This window comes from Sebastes umbrosus, chromosome 3 (genome assembly GCF_015220745.1).
Source record: "Sebastes umbrosus isolate fSebUmb1 chromosome 3, fSebUmb1.pri, whole genome shotgun sequence".
NCBI lineage: Eukaryota > Metazoa > Chordata > Actinopteri > Perciformes > Sebastidae > Sebastes > Sebastes umbrosus.
In genome coordinates, this window is record NC_051271.1 from 28,461,395 (window position 1) to 28,478,784 (window position 17,390).

A 17,390-nucleotide genomic window follows, 5' to 3' on the forward strand; every position below is an offset into this window, starting at 1 on the left:
CGTCACGGGCTAGATTTTTTAAAACCTGAAAACAGAGCCATGAGGAGGTGCAGAAGTCTAGTTTTCTCTCAGAACACTTAAATTACAATATGCTGAAAGGTTAGTATGGATTTTTTTCCCCCAATGATGCCAAAAACATTGTTGCCTACTGAAGCTTTAAATGGTGTGTACTGTGTAGACTCCTCCTACTCGTGGTGCGGTCCTAGTGGACATCCGGCGTCTCTCTGACTGCTCGTTGTGACGGCAAGGGTTAAAAACACGAACAGAAAGCCTTTTAAATAAACACTTCTCTGTGTTTATTATCTACGTAAACCAGTAGGTGAAGTTACTACGAGCACACGACTGGAAGTCACCGGCCACGCGTTAACACCTGCGCGTTGATGAACGGAAGCCCGAGGAGCTCAGTTCAGCCATCATTCTCATCTGGGATCATCAACAGTAAGCTCACAATTACAGTTTTGGACTAGTGGCCTACTTCAATATTATTGTTTATTGGGTAGGCTATAGTTTTTGTTCTGTGCACAGTTGGATCTCATGCAGATGTTGCTGCCAGCTGTGTTAAAGTGTATTTATATTATTTTTTTAAACTTAAATGCTGGTGCTCTATTGCTGTTGGGTCTGTCAGCTGTGTATGTGAATATGTGTCCAACGTGCCATGCTGTGCCATGCTGTGCCAGGCTGTTAATGTTTGTCTTGTTGCATCAGAATCAGCTTGATTGGCCAGATCAGACCTACACATAGAGGCTACCAGCAGTTTCATTCTGGTTATTTTGCTCTCATTGTAGCTACATAAGGAAATATAAATTCAGAATACAAGGAAAACATAAAAAATGATACAGTAGTGCAATGGTGCAGAGTGTTGAAAATGCTGGAATAAATATTGTAATGTAACAGGTTGCTTTATAAACAAGATATAGGTGGATATGTACAGTGTGCATGTCAGGTGCCTCTGATGATGATGAGGTATAAGGCTTGTATGATTAAACTGTGGTGCATTCAGACAAGTATTTGTAATGGCCTATTTCCTTTAACATATGGGTTTCAGAACCTATGAGGTAGATGTTTGGTTGGTTTTGGATAGGCAAGGCCCACCTGGTTTTCACTGATTTCTTCCTACGGCACTGTTTAAAACCATCCTAAATGTCAGTTGAATCATCAAAACTTTGGAAAAGAAATTTTGGCTTTAATATTAAAAGTCAGTGCCAATAATGAATGAGTTAGTTTAGTTCAGAGGTCACACAAAATAATAATATTTGGCTACCAAAACAGCAATTTCAGACAGTAGATATGCCATTTTCACCATGTCATCCTTCTCGCTTCCCCCCGGACATACTGTTGCATGCAGTATGCATTCAATCGGGACATACTACTTCAACATTGCACCTTGAACTTTGACCCTCTGGCTCATGTATCCGCTGCAGAGAATTGTGGGTCAAAATAGCCAGAACAGTATGCTGGCTTGCATACTGCAAAATATGACCAGATGTAGTAGGACATCCTGGTACTTTTGACATACTGCATTTGACATATGTATTGGGACATACTAGATCTTTTTTTCTTTCATACTAAAGAGTATGGTAGTATGGGTATTGGAACACACAGTGGGATTGGGCCTTTGACATTATGGAAAAAGTCTCGTTCTGACATAATGCGAGGTGACGTGTTGCCGTAAGACAACGATGGAATAATGGAATACATCCATGGTGGAAAGGAGTGCCAGCCGGGCAGAGTTTGTTATGTAGGAGTACAGAAAGCGTAGCTTAGTGTTATATAAAAGATTTTTAATGTCATGGCTGGATATTTAGATGATTTCGACTATGTGGATGAGATGTAGGAATTAAATATCTACCTTGGCTTTGGGATCATTATAATGATGCCTCTCACACATTTAGTTTCACTTCATACATAGATCTACTTTATCATAAACATTCAAACCAGCAGTGTCTATTACATTTTTTTTTTTTGCAATTGCAAAGACACAAAAACTGGTACTTGTGGCACAATTATTGAACTTATTGAACTCATGTAGCCTATCTATTGACCAGTGTAATGGCCCAGGTAAAAAGTTTAGAAGAGTTAATACAATTTTGAATGAAGTGTGAAACTGCTTATTAATGACTTATATTAAATACCGCAGTACTGATGGCTTGTTATGAGGTGAGAAACACATGACCTTTTATCATTGACTTAATAACATTTATAACTGCAAATATGATGCAATATAACATATTTGGATGATCCAAAAAAAAAAAAGAATCACAGTAAATCGTATACTAAACCATTAGCACATTGTCTGCTTTACACTAAGTTTGAATAACTGCACGGTTGTCTACATTAGACACATGATTCAAAACTAAAAGCTTGTGTGCTTTGTTTGATAAACACTGCCACTGAAATACCTACACTCAATTATCAATCACCTGCATCCAGAATGCACCTGTGAAAACAGTTGTAACCTATTAAATCACCTAGAAATCAGAGCTTGAACACTATAAATAGGATTCAGGTTTGCTCTTTGGTGTGCACAACAAGGGAGGCCAATTTTGGAGAGAAAGTTAAAAGAAGTAAATGCAATATATTGTATTTTGTTTACAGTAACTATGTTCATGTCATCTTCGGTTAAAGTAATTGTTTCTGACACTGTTATGAGTATTGAGAATAGGCAAATTTGTTTGTTTTCCCATAATTCATAGTTTATATTTACAACATGCTACAAGTTAAAATGCCAAAGACTCTAGATACAGTAATAGTGTTTTATATTTAGTATATCAGTTTGCAGTTGGCATGTGGAAAGAGCTATTTAATTTGGTGTTTGTGTGTCAAGTTGTGATGCAAATATACCATTTTAGAAGAGTTTATATCATTTTAAATGAAGTGTGAAACTGCTTATTAATGACTATATTAAATACCGCAGTACTGATGGCTTGTTATGAGGTGAGAAACACATGACCTTTTATCATTGACTTAATAACATTTATAACTGCAAATATGATGCAATAGAACATATTTGGTTGATCCCAAAAGAAAAATCACAGTAAATCGTATTTTAATATGCCGTACTATTTCTCAGTGGTGGAATATAATTAAGTACATTTACTCAAGTACCGTAATCAAGTACAATTATGAGGTACTTGTACTATACTTGAGTATTTACATTTGATGTTACTTTATACTTTTAATCCACTCCATTTTGGAGGCAAATATTGTACTTTTTACTCCACTACATTTATTTGACAGCTTTAGTTACTAGTTACTTTGCATATTCAGATTATTAATAGACAATCAAAAACAAATCAACTAATACATTATGATGTATTATTGCAGGTTAAGTTACCCAGCAGTATATAAAGTACTTAAACGTAGCTCCACCTTTACCAGATGCAACATTGAAGTGATGAACACATTAATGCATCACTAATTATAATTCAATAATATAATATATATTATCCCAAAATGGGCCATTCTGCAAAATGAGTACTTTTAATTTAGATACTTTAAGTATATTTTGATGCTAATACTTTTGTACTTTTACTTAAGTAAGACTTTGAATGCAGGACTTTTACTTGTAACAGAGTATTTTTACACTGTAGTATTGCTACTTTTACTTAAGTCAAAGGTCTTAATACTTCTTCCACCACTGCCATATCCTAACTTTCAAAGTGTCCCGTGTTGGACATAACCGTCAAAATAATAAAAAAAATCAACCCAAAAATCAAAAATAAAACTGTATTTGACATTATCGCCGTTTTTCTTTTAGTCATTTGGAGATTGCAAACAAATTTAGAAGACCAGTGCCCTCATCAACTTTAGGAAATCCTGCATAATTATGTGTTGTGTCACCAGCAGGTGGCACTGCAGCGACATGATACATTTAAATGACCATAACACACTGATCAGGAGTCACTGGAAATTTGGCACAATTCATTTAAACCCTAATAGTTCCATGCAGGATTTAGATATTCTTCAAAAATAAACATGATGGAGATCAGACACACAAATATCTGATAGTATGTAAGACAGATTATAGATCTACTCTTGAATGAAACCATGAAAAACATATCCGTTCAGTTTAAGTTATTATTCTAAAAGCAGGCTTTGGGCAAGACTTGAGAAGACCCCTGTCAGCACTTTGAGCAATGGACTCAATTCAAAGTCAGAGGTAAGAAACACCTCAGACTAGGAAAACATAATACAATAGTACAATAGTGTCTGAGGTTGAAATACTGTGGGTCAAAAGCTAGGTAAAATTTCTCAATCTAGAGATTTCCTCTAAGATGCAAAGTAAAGTGTCTGTGTTTTCACATGTTCTGCACCGCTGCAGACACAATTTCTCCCAGAAGTTATGATACCTTATTGCTTAGGAAAAGCAATATATTTATACATCCTGTATGAGTGTGGATTGCTCACAGAGCTTTTGCTGAATGTGCAGTAGCTGGTCATTTATTCATACATTTTCTACATACAGTAGTCTATACTGTATATGCAGACCTAACACTATGTTGAATTTCACATATACTTATTCACTCAGTTTCACTTTTTTTAACCATTATATTATATGAGATAAAAAAAAAAATATGTTTGCAATGGACAAAGAGGATGATATAGGGGTTCCAATAGTTATTATTGTACCTGGACCCATAGTGACTTAGCTCCGCTAGAATGTAGTGAGTACAAACTGTTTGTGTGTGTGTCATCGTTTACTCGGGGAGTGTTTATAGTAAATAGCAACAAAATCAGAATCTACAGAATCTATACAGACGTAGGCAAAGTTGTTGGTAACGTTCCGTTAAAGAAAGAAAAACCCACAATGGTCACTGAAATAACTTGAAACTGACAAAAGTAATAATAAATAAAAATTTACTGAAAATGAACTAATGAAAATCAGATATTGTTTTTGAATTGTGGTTCAACAGAATCATTTTAAAAAACAAACTAATGAAACTGGCCAGGACAAAAATGATGGTACCCCTAGAAAAGATGTAAAATAATGTGACCATAGGGACATGTTAAACTAAGGTGTGTCCTGTAATTAGCATCACAGGTATCTTCAAACTTGTAATCAGTCAGTCTGCCTATTTAAGGGGTGAAAAGTAGTCACTGTGCTGTTTGGTGTCATGGTGTGTACCACACTGAACATGGACCACAGAAAGCTAAGGAGAGAGTTGTCTCAGGAGATCAGAAAGAACATTATAGACCTTCATGTTAAAGGTGAAGGCTATAAGACCATCTCCAAGCAGCTTGACATTCCTGTGACTACAGCTGCACATATTATTCAGAAGTTTAAGGTCCATGGGACTGTAGCCAACCTCCCTGGACGTGGCCGCAAGGGGAAAATTGATGACATATTGAAGAGACGGATAATACGAATGGTAACCAAAGAGCCCAGAACAACTTCCAAAGAGATTAGAGGTGAACTCCAAGGTCAAGGTACATCAGTGTCAGATCGCACCATCCGTCACTGTTTGAGCCAAAGTGGACTTAATGGAAGACGACCCAGGAGGACACCAAATCATAAAGAAGAGAGACTGGAATTTTCCAAAATGCATATTGACAAGCCACAAAGCTTCTGGGAGAATGTCCTTTGGACAGATGAGACAAAACTGGAGCTTTTTGGCAAGTCACATCAGCTCTATGTTCACAGACGAAGAGATGAAGCATCCAAAGAAGAGAACACTGTACCTAATGTGAAACATGGAGGAGGCTCGGTTATGTTATGGGGCTGCTTTGCTGCATCTGGCACAGGGTGTCTTGAATCTGTGCAGGGTGCAATGAAATCTCAAGACTATCAAGGCATTCTGGAGCGAAATGTGCTGCCCAGTGTCAGAAAGCTTGGTCTCAGTTGCAGGTCATGGGTCCTCAAACAGGATAATGACCCAAAACACAGCTAAAAACACCCAAGAATGGCTAAGAACAAAACATTGGACTATTCTGAAGTGGCCTTCTATGAGCCCGGATCTAAATCCTATTGAACATCTGTGGAAGGAGCTGAAACATGCAGTCTGGAGAAGGCACCCTTCAAACCTGAGACAGCTGGAGCAGTTTGCTCACGAGGAGTGGGCCAAAATACCTGTCGACAGGTGCAGAAGTCTCATTGAGAGTTACAGAAATCGCTTGTTTGCAGTGATTGCCTCAAAAGGTTGTGCAACAAAATATTAAGTTAAGGGTACCATCATTTTTGTCCTGGCCAGTTTCATCAGTTTGTTTTTTTAAATGATTCTGCTGGACCACAATTCAAAAACAATATCTGATTTTCATTAGTTCATTTTCAGTAAATTTTTATTTATTATTACTTTTGTCAGTTTCAAGTTATTTCAGTGACCATTGTGGGTTTTTCTCTCTTTAACGGAACGTTACCAACAACTTTGCCTACGTCTGTATGTCTATAAATCATTCATTTATACCTGTAGACACAAAATTGTAAAGCTGAATGGTTAAGATTAGGGGGTTTGACACGTTCTGTCCCTGATACATACATGCATTCATATTGATTAATTTATATTAGGGCTGTCAATCGATTACAATATTTAATCGTGATTAATCGCATGATTGTCTATAGTTATTTGCGATGATGACACAATTTTTATTTGTTCAAAATATACCTTAAAGGTAGATTTGTCAAGTTTTTAATAATCTCATCAACACGGGAGTGGACAAATATGCTCGCTTTATGCAAATGTATGCATACATTTATTATTGGAAATCAATTAACAACACAAAACTATGACAAATATTGTCCAGAAAGCCTCAAAGGTACTATAACATCATGCTCAAATGATAACATGACAAATTCAAGCCCAACAGGCAACAACAGCTGTCAGTGTGTCAGTGTGCTGACTTGACTATGACTTGCCCCAAACTGCATGTGATTATCATAAAGTGGGCATGTCTGTAAAGGGGAGACTCGTGGGTACCCATAGAACCCATTTTCATTCACATATATTGAGGTCATGCCAGTTTTTCTTCGCCAAAATTTAGCGTAAGTTTGTAGCGTTATTTAACCTCTGGTTGGTACCAATGGATTCTTTAGGTTTTCTAGTTCCATATGATTCCAGTATCTTCTCTCTTGTTTTAAAACTGAGCCCGCTACAACCTAAAAATTGTAAGTTGCATTAATGCGTTAAAATAAATTAGTCCTTAATACAAATTTGCGTTAACGCGTTATTATTGCTTTAACTTTGACAACCCTAATTTAAATGCATTGTTTATAGTAAAATTATGAATATACTGTAGACTTGGTTTCTTCTCCCTCCAGAGCAGTTGTAGGGTTTCTCACCCAGTGCCATACAGTATATATCTATATTAGTAGGAAAACATTGAGTATGCACTTAAAACATGTTACATGAACATGAATGTGTAAATTCTTTAGTGAGGGTGTTAGGATTAGAAACACAACACTCTAGTCTGGAGCTTTTCCTCTTAAACTGAAGATAATTCAGTTTTAGTCCCAAATATGCAACTATCCCTTGAGTTTGAGTGGCAAATCACAGAATTAAATCATCTAATAATCCAATCCATTTTTGCAGTTCGTTTGATACAAACGAAGCAAGTTCAGGGACAATATTGGAGTGTGTAAAATTACATGAAAAAGCATGTGATATGTGAGATTATTGGTAATAAAACTGTCTGTAACAACAATGTACTGCACTTTCAGCACTCCTACAGCAGAGGGTGGTAAAGCCCTATTGAGAGAGTAAGACCCAGCACAGATACTACTACCTTACTGTAAATACAGACCCGTGACATGTTGAATGAATGACATCACTTTATATGATTGAGCATGATTTTTATTTGCTTGTGTTGCTTTCTGAATTCTGAAAATGTGCAGTAACAAAATCACCTAAATATTTTTCAGTGCAGTCAATGCAGTGCATTTGTGTTTGAAGGTATCCAACTCTCTGCTTTACACTCGGTTATATTCTCTTTTTGTAACAATATACAGCACAAGGACTGCATGATAATTTGAGTATTTGTTGGGTAACAACAAATCATACCACACAATAGCTGAAAATAAGTGAAAAACTACAGTTTAACCTGCATTCATCCACTTGGAAGTCTGCTCTACCCGTGGGATTCAAAGTGGTGCCCACTTTAAGTATATTGTAACTGTCAGACCCCATCACATCAACTTTCCACAATATAACCTATCATCAAGCATATATTATATTACACAGACGCGTAACGCACGCCTCCGTAGTTCAAGCAGCGTCCCCCCCCCCTTCACATACACAAATAAAAATGTAAATGTGCACGGAACAGTGTCAGGCATGCTGACACTGGCACACGCCAACAGAACAATCCTGGCCTGGCTAATGGAGTAAGGGAACCAGCGCTCCCAGTGATGTCAACAGGCCAACACACACACACACACACACACACACACACACACACATACCCCTCCACCCACCCCTTCTCTCTCTCTCTCTCTCTCTCTCTCTCAGTGGGGAATGACTTTCTCTTATTTAATTTCTTTTCCTTTTGACACCTTCCTGCCAGAAGACACTGAGTTTTTCTCTAAAATCATCTTACAAAAGCTGTACGGCTGAACAAATGTGATCAAGCGCCGAATGTGTGTGTGGAATACATGCTGATCATTAAAAACAGGAACAGTTAGTATGATACTGACTGTTTCCTGAGCGGAGCTTGCAGGGCAGGGAGAGAAAGGAGAGAGGGATCATCCCCACTCCTCTCCTATGAGCATCTTTAATTATGGCCTATTAATAACACTAATATGTCTCTCTCCAGCTCACTTACCTTAATTCCAACCAATACTATTGTCTTTAATATTTTACTCTTACTTAAAGCAGCAGTGGGTAGAAATGGAGCAAATATTATTAAAAATATATATTTCTATAAAACAGTCACTAAAGCCTGACAGTAGTGCATGAGACAGGTAATCTGAAAGAAATCATGTGCCTCTGTGTCCTCCGGTGCTCCTAATGACATCTGCAAGATTTCACACACGGGAGGAAAACAACCAATCAGAGCCGAGCTGCCGTTTCTGAGGCAGCTGTCAATCACTGGCGAACTCCAATAAAACGGTCAAACTAGGCAGCGCTGATCAAATATGAATCAATATTCTGTTACTGTAATGCCTATTTCTCGCCTCAAATGTTTTCAGAAACATCTTGTAGTGTACTGTTAAGCTGTAAAATGAGAAAGTTTGTGACCCTGCCGCCATGATGAGATCAGTTGAGGAATAACCAAGCACCGCCCACCAGCCGGAGCACAGCCAAAAGGGATGCTCGATAGGAACACGCTCTCTGAAATGACCTGTGATTGGCCAAAGTCTCCCATCACAGGCTAGATTTTCTAAAGCCTGAAAACAGAGCCTTGAGGAGGTGCAGAAGTCTAGTTTTCTCTCAGAACACTTGAATTAAAATATGCTGAAAGGTTATTATAGAATTTTTGCCCAATGATGCCAAAAATATACTGCCTACCCCCACTTTAATGTTATGCTTAACATTTTGTTTCATTTTTAAGCTAGATCTATTATTTATTTTAATTTTATTTCTTTTCTCTCTTTTATTATTTCATTTTTTTAATTATTTTTTTACTTTTTTATTATTTCTTTTATTTTATAATATTTCTTTTATTTTATTTTATATTTATTTATTATTATTATTTTTATTTTTTTTCTCTTTTGTGTGACCAAGACCAACATGGCTCAGGGGGGGTCCTGTTTCTATGTTTTTATTTCATGTCACAATCACTCAGTTATGTTCTGCATTTGATATGAGTTGAGACTGTTGCCATGTCTACAAAAAAAACAATAAAAAAAATTTGGAAAAGGAAAAAAAAACAAAACAGAAACAGGAAATTACATCATCGCTTCTCGTTGATGATGCTCAGGCAGAGAAGTGTATGGGGGAAGCAGAGGCAGGGTGGTGTGAGTGTGTTTATGTGGAGGGTTGGGGAGGGCAGCGCGGTCACAGGTGACTGTCATGTTTAATAATGATTATCACCACGCACCTGCGCCCCCACGCTAATTAACTGGACGCATATGCAAATGAGTCGGGGGATTTAAAAAAAAAAAAAAAAAACAGCAGCTCGTGGAGTGGCAGTGAGCGGTTGTTCAGCTGCTGATTTGATTAGGGTAATGAACGGTCAGCGGCGGAGGCACCGGTGGTGGTAAAAGGAGGAGAGATAAAGGAAAAGGAGGATATTAGGGTGAGAGGGGAGGAAAGAAGGAGCATTAGAAAGAGAGGGAGGAGGAGGAGGAGAGAGAAAGAGAGATATCACCGAGGTAACATAATGGGAACAGGTGGACGAGTGGCCTGTTGACGGAGGGAAGAAGAGGAGGATGGGGAGAGAGGAGGAGGGGGGTTTGTTTGTGTGTTTTAGTGCAACCAATCCAGGGCTGCGGTCGAAAAGTCTTTTTTTGCTTAGAAAGGTTCCTAACGGCGTGAAATGACCCGGAAGTGTCTAAGTAGGCAGCCATGATAAGAGCTGTTTGAATCCTCTAAATGTTAAGGAAAGGTGCTTCAATGCTTCCTTTATTATCTCCGTTAGCATAGGATACACTGGACCCTCCTTAACCAAAGGAAAGGAGATGACATCCCACAATTCCTTCCTTAAAGGGACGCACCATTTGGCCGTTCATGAAAACAAACGATATGCTTATCTTGCATGTTATTTTCATACAGTTATATACTAATTGGGATTAATGTTGATAAATATGAGTGGACAGTGAAATTTAGTTTCACTTTATTTCTATTATAAGCAAAAAACAAGAATAGCAAATAAAATGAAGAGTAAACATATAGCAAACTGTCAATAAACAAATACTCAACATAAATAAATATTACGTCCGAAAAGGAGTAGGAAGAAGAACACATTTAATGGTTTTACAACTTCTCCACAACTCAAACAATTAACTCAATATTTATCATATCAACTTTTGTGGTAGCCTGTAGGCTATTGCTTTTTTTATTTCAATTCCAACCATGGTAATGAAGTGATATTTTTCACCGGTTGTCCACGTTCGGTCAGATAATCCTTTATTATCTGTTGATATAAAGACTTAAAGCAGCAGACGGACCTGCGGTATCTCTCTTTCACACAATGCGGGCGAAGGAGTCATTGAAAGAGCTCTTTAAGAAGGCAACGGGGTCATTCGCCTTTTGTAGTCCATCCTTAGAACACTGTAGTTTCACCACGGCAGACTTACGTCACTAACATCCGCCGCCGTCGCATCATAATTATGGAGCCTATAGTGTAAGTACAGTCGGGTTCTCTTAACACCACGGTTGTATTTTCCTAAGTCCTCTCTTTCCTTGACCTCATGACGTTTTCCATCAAGGTCAACAAAAAGTGGATAGTAACAGACAATAGGATGTGATTTTTTTTACTTTTCAACCACAGCCCAGGACCACAAAGTCTTGCAGCATGTAAGGAAAGCTCAAGGATTCCACAGTGTAAACACTGAAATTGTTCCTTTATTGAATGCTATCATGTGCAGTTATTCATTCAGATTTTGAGGAAGGGATGTAATGGTGTTCACATGCCGACAGATGCGTTTCCTCCCGTGTTGCATTGTAACTCTGCTACAGCTTCACTGCACTGAGGAGTGCAAAGAAAGAAAGAGAGAGACAGAAAAAAAAGAGTTAATTTACTCCGAATGCATTCCAAACACGCATTCTATATCTCCATACTGCGATCCGGGCCGTGCATGCATATACACCTACCTCTAACAAAGCAAATTGCGGTTCATCCAACTCGATGGCCCCAATCTCAGTCGGGGGAGGCAGGCTCGTCACTCACACAGATAAGGGTGAATTAGGGTCTCGCTCCGGGTTTTACATTTCAATTTAGCCTCCGGCTTCAGAGCCATTAGGGGCCTAATCTAAAGCTCGGTCCGCGGGGTTCTCCTTCCTCACCAATCGCAATATTGTTTTATTAACTTTCCAGTATGCCGGAATGAAACTCCAACAGATTCATTACTTCGCATTAAATTCATATTAGGGTTATTTGTGATAGGAAGGACCTCTTATTTAAGAATGTGCGAGTAGTCAATGTGTTTGTAATGCAGTGTTGCTGTATCACCAGCTGGTTGATTTGGGGGCGAGCAGAACAGAGCGTGCGGGTGTAATTGCAAGTTGATAATGTGCCTGGGCATACAGAATGACCAAGACGGCTCTCGCCAACAAAGCGTGGAGGAGGGAGGGAGGCATTGTGCAGGTGCAAAGTCAAAAGGGGACTGCAACTCTCTTAAGATAACTCTCTGCAGATCAGGCAGCGTTGCAGATTGTGCATAATACCATGATAAACTTTAAGCCTGATTCATGTTTACAGGAATGTTTAAGGGAAGCCTGTAAAATCTTCAATATAAAAGCTAAGAAAGGAGCTGATGGGGTGCGTTATGTGGCAATGTTACATATTACACATTGAAAAAAGTTATTAGAATATGTTATAAATAACTCAACAGCACAGCATCACTCATTACATTACTTGCGTTAATCAGCCCAGCTTCGTTAAAGCCTCCACACGTCACAACAGAAAACAGGACATTGTGGTTTGACACTAGGGATGGGCGGATCGATACTTCGATACTCACAAGCTGCTCATTTTTGGTATTGATTCCTTTAAAACAATATCAGTAAAATCATATAAATACAAACGTGGGTGGCTGCATCACTTCCAAACACTTTCACTACGTTTGTATAATGTTTGTGCCGAAACAGCCCCGACATATTTAGCTGGCCTGCGTCGCATGACAGTGGAAACCATGTGACATCACAACCAAGCTGACACACTTGAAAGGAACGACAGAAAGGAAACATAGCGTGATCTGGTGCTACTTGTCTCCTGTAGATAAAAATACAGCAAGATGCACTAGTTATGACAATAACGTGCCACACAGCAACATGAGTAACCTCTTCATTTATTTAAAAAAACAACACACACTGAAAGTTATATGGAGGCTTATTATTTAATCATATTAATGTAAAATACTGGACTTTTTTACACTTATGACACAAACATTTTATTTCATTGTACTCATATTTGCTTTTGTATTAAATGTGTTATTAATGGCCGGTGTGTGTCATGTGATTTGCATTTGAGTGTTATGATCTTTTATTTTTAAATGGGATCACATACCCATTTAAGAAATGATCGGTATCATTAAGATTGTATCTGTATGGTATCAAATTAAAAAAAGTTTGTTATCACCCGAGGAGGTATTGGAGGTATTTACTGACCATCAACAGCTAGCTTAACGTTAGGACTCCAGAAGTCCAGTCCTCCAACTCTGAACGAAGCTAGATCATGTTTGAATGTAGCCTTTACCAGTGGCTAACAGTAGCAAGCCGCCTGGCAAAGAAGAAACGACATGTAAACAAGACATCTTTGGAGTTTCCAGGAGTCGTATTTCCCCTCTTTTGGTGGAGACTAACCACTTTCTGACCTTTGACCTGCAGAGTTCACCTTTTGTTTAACGTTGACCGGGTCGATGTGCTGGGCCGGACAACAGAGACAATGATGCAATGATGTCTGTGGAAATGGTGAATTTATTATTCTAGTGTGCTTCTTCACATTTGTTGGGACGTTATCACACTACCAGCCTACAAACCATAGTTTACAACTTGTGAACGCATCTGGTCCGTTATGTCCCTTTTTTCAGGGCTGAGTTTCATTGAATGAAAATGTAACGTGACCCGTAGCCCACCCCCAAAGCTGTCCACGTAATGTAGCGTTAGTATTATTCAGACTGATAACAGCCCTGCACTAAAACAACGCAGGGGGCTGCATTGGTGGGAGGGTGTTGTTTAAGGTAATGGGACTAGGGATGCACCGATCCAACTTTTTCAGTCCCGATACCGATAGTGATACCTGGGCTTTGGGCATCGGCCGATACCGAGTACCGATCCGATACCAGTGTTTAATTAATAAGCTGTATGCCTCACTGTGTGGAAGAGACTGGGATCATTCTTTTATGTGTAAGTCAACATCAGGCTGGACTTAAACATAATTTTCCTAATTTTGCAAAACAAAATGTAATAAATAAATACATGGATACAAATTTAGTGAATTGTTATTTATTATTAAAATAAATCATGCACCAACTTGGCAATTTTTTTTAACTTAGACAGGAAATTAAAATTCCAGTCTATAATGTATATAGTATATAAACATAGAAATTGAATTGAATAGATCGGCCCCATTGTCACCAATATCCGATCCAGTATCAGTATTGGTGCATCCCTAAACGGGATATGAAATACAATTCTGGAATGACGTGTTAATGCATTTAAAGGTTTATCAGACGCCAAAAACACTGCACAACTCCGGAAAGTTTTCACATTGGCAACTATTTTATCTTTCGACAATCATGAGGTACATAAACAGTAGAAACACGGATTTCAAATTAAAAAGAATGCGCATTTGTATATATTTGATGGGCCGATGCCTTTTCGTTTGACATCGAGACGATTGTGTTATTTATTAACTGTAATATAATTACTGAATTAAAATCTTAATTCCTTACACGATCCTTACAAAGTAATCAACAATATTGTAACGTGTTACAAAGTAACGCCTTATTGTTCGACACTGGTTAGGCTATACTTTACCCAGTTAGTTGGCAGTTGACAATATTACCCATGATGCAGCTCTCCTCACTGAAGGAAAAGGTGAAACTTCTTCCCTGGGAACTCATATGATGCTCTGCTTTCCTAACCTCCCACCGTGGCCTCTTCTCTTTTTTTCCTCTCCCCTCATCTCATCTCTGCTGTCTGAAGCTGTTACTATTTATCTACCAACTACCATAACTACGCACACTTATACACCTACAGGTCACCCCCCCCACCCACACACACACACACACACAATTTTTTTTTTTTCCTACACAGGTTGGGTCAGTTTACCCCACTCTGGGGTTTTTGGTGTGGCCTGTGTTCCTGAGCCCAGCGAGCAATGGTGGCCGTGGGGGATGCTTGCCAACAACAGAAAGTGTGTGTGCGTGTGTGTGTGTGCGTGTGTGTGTGTGTGTCTGTGTGGTTGTGAGAGAGACACAGAGAGAAATAGGGGGGAACATGTGGTAGTAATCTGGGTGTTTTACTGTCTGGCTCTGGTGGTGAAAGTGTTGGGCAGGGGCTACGAGCGGTCTGGATCGTGTCAGAAGCCGCCGGAGTCAGGTTACCCTGACAGACCAGACTAGAGGAGAGTACAGTGGGGGAGAAAGACAGAGAGTTGAGGGGATAAACAAGTGAGTGAGGGATGGGACTGGAAAGTAAGAGAGTGAGGTGGTGGACTTGCGAGAGCCAACCCTCTGACTTATTCCGTCTTCCCTCAGGACATTTTTATTAATCTCAGTGTGTGCTTGTGTGCAGTAGCCTCTGTGTGTGTGTGTGTGTGTGTGTGTGAACCTGGGCCAGAGGGCTCCAAGAGACGACCACTTGAACTAGCCCCAGCTGAGAAAACAAATGGCCTTGACTCTGTCTCTCCCCTCTCTTCTCTTCTTCTCCCCTCATCCAATTTTCATCTTTTTTTTTTTTTTTCCTCGACGATGGGCATTTAATCAAGTAAGGGAGCTAATCAAAGCCAGAGAAAGGCTCCTGAACCCTCAGCTATCTCCTCCTTAATCCTAAAGCTCTGCTTCTCATTTGCCATTGACCTAGAGGACCAGACTTGTCCACTGAACCCCCTGCCACAGGGACATGGGGGGGGGGGGGGGAGTTGGATTGCTGGAGAGTTTAGCGGTTAGCAAAAGGTTACAGCATGCGTGTGTTCACGTGTGTGCACGTGTATAAATCCATATTCTAAGGCACTGTAAAATGAAATGTCAACACACCTCTTCAACTGCAGTGTATAAAACATGCAGAGGACGAGATGAATAGGGTTCAGGAATGAGGGAGTAGAGGGGAGAAGCGAGGAGGAGAGAGGAGGAGAGGAGCAGAGAGGACGTAGGAGGCACTCGGGGTCACGGGGGTTGAGGTGATAAGTCGCCTGCTGGGGAATTAATAGGGAGCAGATGGCGCTACCTTTACTTAATGCAGGGGTGTGGATACGAGGGGAGAGATTTATCAGTCTGTATGAGAGCGGAGTCTGCCGATGGCTGGCGGGCCGACTCCCCCACCTGAGGAGGATTTAGCACATTCCTGCCTCACTGTGAACCGGGAGGTGTCTGTGGAACGGCAGAAGTTCGCTGTCAGAGACGGGGATTTAAAATAGTGAAATGTGTTTTTTTTCATTTTTTTTCTTGCATGATGAAATGAGCTGAGAGTGCCTGAAGGTGAAGAGGTTTTCCATTGTCACTTTGAATACCCAAGGTTCTCTCTTAATGAAAGTACATGAACACCGTTTTTCAGTAAAATGATGCTTATAAAGTGCACATGGTTACCAATTTCAATCCAGTTTTACATCTCTTATGTTATTTTTCTCTTCATATCATTTCACTTGCCTAAAGTCAGGTTATCTCTGTCTGATATTGATAATTAAACTCTTTCATCCTTCTGAGGGAATGGACTCAAAGTGGGTTCGACAGGAGTTCGCAGGTACAATGTGGTGTAAATAATCTGCTCTAACCTCGAAATGCCACCTTCAAAGGAACACAATGTAACTACTACTGCAATATTCAAAGTTAAAGTTAAGGCTGTCAATTGATTAAGATATTTAATCGTGAATAATCGCACGATTGTCTATAGTTAATTGCGATTAATCACAAATTAATCAAATTTTTTATGTGTGCAAAATGTACCTTCAAGGGAGATTTAGTATTAAATACTCACTTGCTTTATGCAAATGTATGTATAATGTATTATTGGAAATCAATTAACACCACAAAGCAATGACAGATATTATCCAGAAACCCTCACAGGTACTGCATTTAGCATAAAAATATGCTCAAATCATAACATGGCAAACTCAAGCCCAACAGGCAACAACAGCTGTCAGTGTGTCAGTGTGCTGGCTTGACTATGACTTGCCCCAAACTGCATGTGATTATCATAAAGTGGGCATGTCTGTAAAAGGGAGACTCGTGGGTACCCATATATCCCATTTACATTCACATATCTTGAGGTTAGAGGTCAAGGGACCCCTTTGAAAATGGCCATGCCGATTTTTCTTTGCCAAAATGTAGCGTTTACCAATTTAGATTTTCTTGTTTCATATGATGCCAGTATCTTCACTCTAGCTTTAAAACTGAGCCCACTACGATCTCTGAAAAATCGATTGCGTTAATGCGTTATAGAAATTAGTGGAATTAAACCAAAAATGCTTTAATGAGTTATTATCGTGTTAACTTTGACAGCCCTAGTTAAAACGCTGTTGTTGTGAGGATTTTTCAGTTTTATCCCCTTAGTCCATATCTGACCAGAAAATTATTTGTTTGATTAAAATAGTAACATTTTACCCAACTTAAAACAGCCATTTTTGGGCATAAGAGGCTG

The 17,390-nt window shown here is 39.1% G+C and overlaps 1 long non-coding RNA gene across 2 annotated transcripts in view; it reads left to right on the plus strand.

The window, feature by feature from the left end:
* Positions 1-210: 210 nt before the first annotated feature.
* The window catches only part of LOC119483558, a 90,437-nt gene continuing 73,257 nt past the window's right edge, over positions 211-17,390 (plus strand). For both annotated transcript variants that reach the window (XR_005205725.1, XR_005205722.1), the window contains exon 1: positions 211-438. This is a non-coding gene — a long non-coding RNA (uncharacterized LOC119483558). The remainder of the gene's footprint in view (positions 439-17,390) is intronic.